Source organism: Panthera onca, chromosome A1 (assembly GCF_046562875.1).
Source record: "Panthera onca isolate mPanOnc1 chromosome A1, mPanOnc1 haplotype 2, whole genome shotgun sequence".
Taxonomy (NCBI): domain Eukaryota; kingdom Metazoa; phylum Chordata; class Mammalia; order Carnivora; family Felidae; genus Panthera; species Panthera onca.
Window position 1 is genome coordinate 165,533,385 of NC_138339.1, and position 9,095 is coordinate 165,542,479.

General features: G+C 36.5%; 1 long non-coding RNA gene across 1 annotated transcript; it reads right to left on the reverse strand.

Moving 5' to 3' along the window:
* Window positions 1-469: 469 nt before the first annotated feature.
* On the reverse strand, window positions 470-8,423 carry LOC132680258 (uncharacterized). Its single transcript, XR_009610592.1, has 3 exons — window positions 8,238-8,423; window positions 2,323-2,474; window positions 470-654 (listed from the first exon to the last, which is right to left on the reverse strand). It is a non-coding gene; the product is annotated as an uncharacterized LOC132680258 (long non-coding RNA).
* Between the last annotated feature and the right edge of the window lie 672 nt (window positions 8,424-9,095).

Below are 9,095 nucleotides of genomic sequence, written 5' to 3' on the forward strand. Positions count from 1 at the left end.
CCATTCCAAACATCAAAATTAGTATAAAAAGCATTGTGCTTCTCAGAAAAGGAGTAATTCATCTGATATCTGTCATTTTGGTCAACAACAGCCACAACATGAAATACGTGTGCCCGGGGAACACTTAAAGAGGAAGTTGACTTTCACTCCTAGAGATTTTCTGAGTTTCAGGAATCTTGGATCTTTAAGTTTGAAGCTTGGAGCCAGAGCACCCACTATCACAGTTATAAAAAAAAAAAAAAAGCCTATTAGTTCCCAACACAATGCTATGTTATATAAACTAAATCTCTCTTGTAATTGTTTTTAAAATTGGACCCTCCCCCAGTCCCAAGTTTAGGAAAAAACAAAACCTCTTAAAATATGTATTTGCTTCAGACTCTCTAGCAATCCTTTAATAAAGAGGATATGAGTGTTAAGAACAGTCCAGGCTAGAGTTAAGCAATATGTTAACTATTACTTCAGCTCTGAACCGTACTGTTCTGTGTTAAATGAATTAGTCTTTGAAGGAAGCCGTGCGAATTACCCCAGGACTTGACTTGAAAGGAGCGATTTGGGTTCTCCGGCCATATAATCCGCAGCAATGCTGGCTACTTTAAACTGTTGATTTTCACTGAGTCTTGAATTTCCTTCTCTTGTCCTGTTGCACGTGCATACCTGAAAGCATATTCGTGCTTTTTCTGTAAGCCGTATTTAATTCTCTCCAATTTCCCTTGAACTGTACTAAGTCTAAAGAACGCTGAGAACTACAACCCATGAACTGAGTTACGAGTTTAGAGAGATAACATTTGGATGTATCTCTTGTTTTTCAGACAATATAAGTAAGGAGCTTAGAAGAGTCTATGGCTTATAGTAATTGCTATATAAGTGTTAGCATTTTTTTTGATATGACTGTTGCTGGGGCACCTGGGTGGCTCAGTCGGTTGAGCATCCGACTTTGGCCCAGGTCATGATCTCGCAGTTCATGAATTCGAGCCCCGCGTTGGGCTCTGTGCTGACAGCTCAGAGCCTGGAGCCTGCTTCGGATTCTGTGTCTCCCTCTCTCTCCGCCCCATCCCCTCTCATACTCTGTCTCTGTGTTAAAAATAAATAAAACGTTTTAAAAAATTTAAAAATATGACTATAGCTATCTTATTCTTAGAAATGTAGAATATAATTTCCATAATTACATATATTCTAAACATTTAATGCAAAGTTGATATAATGTCTACCAACATGTAATCAAGATATTCTTTGTGTGTCCAACACCAATTTGCCCCAATTCATATTTAAGATTATTTGTTGTTTGTTCTAGTGTAGATATGGAGAAAAGAAACTACTACCTTGATCATATATTATACTCATGAAAAAAGAATCATCTTATTTGAATGAATGGTTTCAGAGTTAAATATTTGCAATTCTTCAATATAAACTCACAGCGTAAGTTTTCTTAAATCTAATCCTATTTACTGTGTTTCCGAAAAGCTGTTGTTTCCATAATCAATGTCTTCCCACATGTTCTCAAAATGGTAAAAATTATGCATTGAACATGGTCACAAGGCTACACATTTTTATTATTGGGGATATATCATAAATATTTCATTTTGATGATGTATCATAAGTGATAATGTAGTTCTACTGTCTATAAGGGAAAACTGAGGCATAGAAATTGTAAACAGAGCCAAGATGACATAATTAAGGGTTGGAGCTGGGGGTTGAGGGAAGGACACGGCCTCAAAGCCTCCCCCACCCCTCAGTGACCCTCTGCAATGTCTCTCTAATAAAGACAGAAAATTCCCTACCCAAGCAGAGAATAATAAGTATCATTGGTTACTTTCATCCCATATTCCATTTTCTATTATCGCTATTATTTGCGTTTGTTTAGTTTCCATAGATGGAGTAGTTTAGCGACTCAGAAAACTGTATGACATAAGGTCCTTATATTTCTTGCTGACCATTTTCTCTGTTAGACTGTCGGCGGGGACATCTTTTGCCATTCTCAATGTAGCACATTTCCTTTTTTTCTAATGTTTTCTAGTACTGTCTTTAATTCTTCAAGAGAATATTTCTAATTTCTAAAGGTCTTTTGAAGTATTGTGTTTATAGATTTATTTTTCTCAGGTGTCAGACAATGATACCGTTACTTTTTTGACCAACTATCAACTATTTCTTAAAAGTCATAAGTAAGAATATTTATTAGACTATTTCTGAAGACGTATTTTGATCTTATTGATCAACATAACAACAGATACATTGATAATTTCTTATTTTGTTAATCTGATCTGTATGGCACGGAATACAAGTTGAATGACCCAAAGGGAAATTGTCCTGTTCCATACCTCTTACCTATGAAGCCATCCCAGCTCTGGTAAAATCTTTCCCACAGAATGTTCCTCGTGTCTGTCTCTTTTCATGTCTTATGTAGCAGAATATTCATTTCCAGGATTGGATCCACACAGAAGGACAGATTTCTTCATGTATTCATTTATTCCTTCATCCTATATGAATTTATTGAATACCTGTTCAATCACTTTGAAATATATTTATCTAACCTTAATCCTGAGCGGGACACCGTGCCAGGCACAGAGAAGGATGGGGTGAGAATATAAGATTAGAAAGGAGTACAGTCTGATCTTTCCCACATTTCATCTTTACTGCCAAAGCCTCTATTTACTGTTGATTTGTTCTGGATGTGGCTTGATGATCTTGGCCATTTCAATATGCTATAGCCTCATGTGAAAAACAAATATCTCCCTGAGTGTCTGACTTACTACCAAGAGGAGAAATAATCAGCCAGGAAGATCGGAATCAATGTATGCAGCTTGCATGTGATGTCTGCAGAGAGTGTCGAAACATAAAATATATGATTCAAAAAATATATACGACAAGAACATATGCATTGGCTTTAGGAATCTCGGTTGTTTGGGATCTCATTTAGATCAAGGCTGACTGTACTTCCTGATGACAACATTGTGCTCTCAGGTGGAATTCTCCCCCAGCCTAACAGCAAGTAATACCCTTCTAAAAGCCATGAATATACCTACTCCCTTGAATATCAATTGCGTTAACACGGCAATCTTCCTAGTCTCCAGTTGCCCATGAAACAGAGCCTTGAAATTCCTCCAGAACCTAGGTCACCTTCATGCCAGCAGCCTGCTGTGTCACCCTGGTGCCTAGGTTTTGAAAGGCGGGCCTTGCCAAAGGAAGAGTCACGTGGAAATAAAATGATGTCACTATCAGGATTCTGTTCTTTCCCCGTTGCACTAGCACAACAGAAAAGAGACATCTTCCCCCAGAATTTATATCCTTAGATGCCTGTCTCTCTCAGGAAACGAAGAAATGTCACGCATTATGCTTCATCGGACGTATTTTCCGTCTCTTTTGAAACATGTATTTTTTTTTTCTTTTCAATAAAAATGTGAGATGATTTGTTTAAAAAGAAAAGAAAGGAAAAAGATAATCTATTTTATCTATCTATCTATCCCCCTTCCTTGCTAACGGTATTCACCAGACATCTGTTTGCATTCATCCACTAAACATACACACACCCACACATACAACTTGTCTGAAATTTAGTAAAAATCTCCACATTCTCTCTGACTCTCCACACTTAAGGTCACGTCTTCTCTGTGTGAGGTGCCTTCAAATCATAATAGTCAGTGACAAAAGATCATTGCTGGGAAAGTTCTGAAAATATCAAGTTCTTGACACACTACCTGCACCAGGGACAGGCTAACAAGGATATACTAACGAAGAATCCAAACCCCTCTTCTTTCAATTCATTCAGTTTTTACATCTGTAGAAATAAACACCATAGTGTCTTAAAGTTACTTAATGAAAAAGACTGTCTGTCCTCTGCTTTATCCGCCAACCTGAATTGCGGGCACGGGTTCCGAAAGAATAACCACTTGGGCTCGAAAAAATACTTTTTAAAGTTACTTTGGAGAGAAATATGATAAAAATAACCTAGAATACAATCAGAAACTTGAAGGATTCAAGGGAAAAAAAAAACAATATATTTTTCCTGTTTAGTGAAATCAATACAATTGACTAGAATAAACTATTCAAAATGCAGGAGATTACGCAATTGTTAAGTGTTTCCTAAAACATGAAAGTATTACTTTAGTGTTTGAAGGACTTTAGTTTTGATTCCATTGCCATCATTTAAGAGCTGTGCTACGTGGGACAAGGGAGTAGCCTATGTATAAACAATATAAACATATATATTATTTTTATATTTATATGTGTAATTATAAATGTATTTACATATTTATATTGTATGTATATGTCTTCATGTCCCCATTTTTAAATTGAATATACAAAGGATTACTATACATATCACTCTGAGAAAATCATAGACTCATAGGTATTTTGAACCATGCAGAGTAGAGTGCCATTGAATACTTTACCATTTCAGGAAATATTAAGAGATATTAGGGGCGTCTGAGTGGCTCAGTTAAGCGCCTGACTTCAGCTCAGGTCATGATCTCTCTGTTAGTGAGTTCGAGCCCCAAGTCGGACTCTTTTCTGACAGCTGGGAGCCTGGAACCTGCTTCGGGTTCTGTGTCTTCCTCTCTTTCTGCCCCTCCCCAACTCTCTCAAAAATAAACATTAAAACAATAAAGAAATATTACATATTAACCCCATCCTGTTGCTTAAAACATGACTCAATGATTTATGTCCCTCTTATGATTGCAACTTCTTTGAGGATACAACTTAAGGCACTATGCACTGTGGCCTGGAAATGAAAATTGTAAATCAATGATCAAGTTACTTAATGAGAGGTTATTATAGGACTTATCAAAAATTTTAATAGACAGTGTGGAAAATTGAGAGGAGAATTTCTCATTGTAAAATCCTGATTGGGTTAATGTTGTAATGACATTGTCCTAATGAATCTCAAGGCTAGAGAGTTAATGCTGTGGGGTTTCATGAGAAAATACAAAGATGTTTCCACTCAGCTTGTTCTAAAATAAGGAAAAAAAAAACCCTAAAAAGATCCGAAGCCAAACTTTTAGTTCATGAAAAGACATACTGGCATTTGGAATATATTATGCCTTTCCCCTCATAATTTTCAAATTGTAAATAAAAATAATGAATCTCAACAAATACTGATTACATTTATGAGCCTTAAAATCCAATTGTATTAAATTTTAGCCTGATGCATTTCTTTTAAAAAAATACTGTTGGGAAATAGCCTCAGATAAGTATTCAAGGGCCTACCACACTATTCAAAATCTAAACTTGCGTTGATTACTAGCAAAGACTATGCCTATAGACACAGCTTAACGCTGTCGATATGTCATTCTTTTCTGTTCAGATTTTTATTTAAATTCTGGTTAGTTAATATATAGTATCATATTTGTTTCCTGAGTAGTATTTAGCGATTCATCACTTACATAGAACACCCAGTGCTCATCATAACAAGTGCCCTCCTTAATGCCCATCCCCCATCTAGCCCAGATACAGAACTCTTATTTTCCTCCTTTTTACTTGATTATTCCTACATTTCTATTAATATTTTTTAAAGTCCTTGGGGCGCCTGGGTGGCTCAGTCGGTTAAGCGTCCGACTTCGGCTCAGGTCATGATCTCATGGTCCGTGAGTTCGAGCCCCGCGTCAGGCTCCGTGCTGACAGCTCAGAGCCTGGAGCCTGATTCAGATTCTGTGTCTCCCTCTCTCTGACCCTCCCCCGTTCATGCTCTGTCTCTCTCTGTCTCAAAAATAAATAAAGTTTAAAAAAAAAAAAATAAATAAAGTCCTCTTACTCTCTTTTCATCTGATATATAAATAATTATTGAGGCTGCATCCAGAAGACACTACATACATAAACAACAGTTTCTTAAACATATCACGTTATTAGATTTATAACAGTGTTTAGTGATATGCCACTAATACAGAGCAGTCAATTTGGAAAGAACTGGATATATATGAAGATTAGTACAAACTAAGTATAGCACACAAAGCTACTCTTTGCTTACTAATTAGATTTCTTGCTGAATTCTTTAGTCTGGAAGCAATAGCTAAGAGAGATCAGTAGGAGAATGTATCCCATGGAACCATTTAGCTGGTATCTTATATCAGAACAAAGGTCACCATAGCTGATTTGTTACTGAAAACCCCAAGTTTTATCTTAGCCAGTCCCTTCTGGAAGAACAAAAGGCCCATAGAATCACGCTTCCCAGCAATGGTACCGTTTTTTAAAATAATTTAGATATTTTGCATTTAAGCCTTGTTTGGGAAAAAATATGTATAATTCCTCTTTATTCCAGGCTCAAATTTGGTTGATAGTACAGAAACAGTGTTAAATACCACAGACTTCGAATATGAGAATCACAAGCTTACTGCTTCCCTGAGATAATTTTTCCCAAACGAGTAAACAAAAAATGGTAACTTCCCCCAAAAAGGAGATAACCCCCACCAGTACAGGGCTTTGAAAACAAGAAAACTCTCTTTTTATCTTCTTATCTCTCAAAAGTACATTAAATGTGGGACAGAAAAAAAAAAAAGGAGTGAAAATCAAGTAAAAGGTTGTTAAAAAGAGAGAGAGCATTTGCTTTTGGCTTTATGTGGTCTGACAAGCCAGGTCTTTGATGACGTAGACCTTTTAAATGGAAACCCAGGCTGGATTTCTAAGCGGCACTGTTGTTTTAACAGATTTGCTTATATATTTATTTATACACTATCAGTCAACGTTAAAAATTTCTCCGAAATAAAAATTCTATAAAAGAGAACTAGCATGGCAGTTATATATATTTAATAAACCCCTCTAAAATTATGTACCTTATGAAGCACTCAAAGCGATTTCTAATCATCACATATTTAAGCTATGTATTTATTTAATTGTGACAAGCAAAATAACATTACATAAATTATATTCTATCTTCAGGCAAAACTCATTCCAATTAAGGGTAAGCATTTTGTAAGTGCTTAATATTTGTTATTACATTAAAAACAGCTCTTGGAACACCATGAAGTTTCACCGCAATGGCCCTTGTGGAACTATAACTCTTGTTGAAACCATGTTGTATTTTGCCTTGGGCAAAATCTTCTGCATTTGCTTTAGCTGTGATAATTTATTATCTCGAGCTAATATCACCAGTGCACACAATGCCTAAAAATGTTTGCTACAAGCAAAGATTACAGGGAAGATTCTTTCAACGTATCAGCCATTTTTCTTTCTTCTGATACCCAAAGGGATTAAATCCTTACGTTAGAACATCAGATTCAGTCTTTTGAACATGACAAAAATATTTTAACTTGTTGGTTTGTAATAAGTAATTTATGAATCTGATGATTGTTAAACTTCTATTTTCTGCATTATCAGATTACTTAAAATATGTGTTTTGGCTGTTAGCCACTGTTATCCTAATTGCATTGTATCTTTGTTTCTAATTGAGCATGCTGTTCTATTAAAGAAACAAAATTTTATCAAGAAAAAAGTCACATATATCAATATATGAAAAAACAATATGTACTTGTAAATTGTCTTTTATTTTAACAAAAACGATCTTATCTTTGCAACTAACATTTTTTTTTTTTACCACTATAGTAGGGCTAACTACTCAAGTTTCTCATTAAGTAGTTAGCTATTCACCTCATTTGTTTAACTCTTTACTAATATCAGTAACACTCCAGTTTCAAGCATCTCCATGTTTCACTTTATTGGTTATTAAAAATAATACTGCATAATAATTCTTTTGTATACTCATAAAATTGTGCCGATTTCTATAAGGCACATTTATAAACTAAGCTTTCTGATTCAAAGCGTATGTGTATTTTAATTTCTGATGAATCATGTCAGTTTATCACCCACAAAAATCATACATTTTAGTGTTCTCGAAATCGATGTATGAGAACACCCATGCCCCTTTACACTCCCTCATAGGGAATACTCTACAGAAAGGAAGGAAGGAGGGACATAGAAAGAGAAAAGATGTTGCGATCATGACCTCTCCAAGTTTTAGAAAAGGGTAATTTTCCTGGGAGTTTTGGGGGGGACGGGGAGAAAACAGGCGGGGGCTGGAGGTGGTACATAAAATGAGAGCAGGATTTATAGAGATCCGTATGAAGAAAACAGTGTGATTAAGTCAAAATTGACCACTTTGAGTCCAAAAAAGATGAGGCAATTTATATCGTATCACTCTCTTGTTATTTAACTTATTATTTTTATATATTCTGTCATATAAAAAAGCATGGTTCCCCATGGCTTATAGAATCTAACCCCAATCTTTTCACACCAACATTGTAAAAGTCACCCACTTTGCAGAGAGAAATTATTCTTGCTCTGGTCCATCGCTCACTCCCTTCATGGTATCATTTACACGTCCTACGATTCTTGCCATTCTATGGTTCTCTGCTTTGAATGCATCCCTGAGTTTTCTCCTTCTTTCACTTGTGATCCATGAGCAAATCCGGCGTGTTCCACGTCTGTTACATATCCGGTAATCTGAGCCCTCACTTCTCTCATTAGAAACAACAGGGCCGCATTGTCATTGGGCGATCACAGTGGAAACACCGCAGAAGCTTTCTCATTGGCTGCTGCCATGGAAACACCAGGACAGCATCTTCATTGGCTGCTACCTGTGGAAGCATCCGGATGGTTTCCTCACTGGCTCTTCAGCTTCCACTGTTGTTGCTCTGGACTGAGCATTTATTTATGAACCGGATCACATCGTGTCATTTCTCTGCTCAGGGAAACTTCAAGAACTTTCCTACTTGGAGACAAAGCCAAAGTCCATGCCACAGACTAAGACTTACCTGATTGAAGCATTCAGTCTTTTCCTTCCTTGCCCCCCCCCCCCCCCCCCTTGCTCCCATCCTACTCGGTTCTCTCTTCATCCCACGTGTCTCCTGCTCTCAAACTCTTGCTTGAGCTTTGCTCTCTGGTTGGACATTCTTCTCCAGAGAGTTCCATGACTTCTCTCCTTTTCCTTCAAATACTCAAGTGCTACCTTACCTATGATCATTTTATATCACCCATCATTTCTGAATCTTCCTTCACTTTCTTATGCTTTGTAAAACACTTAACGTTACATTTTTTACCCGTATCAATTATTGGTTTCTTGTTGTTGTTGTTGTTATTTTGGTCCCTTCTCCTTATTTAAGCTTTAGGAGGAT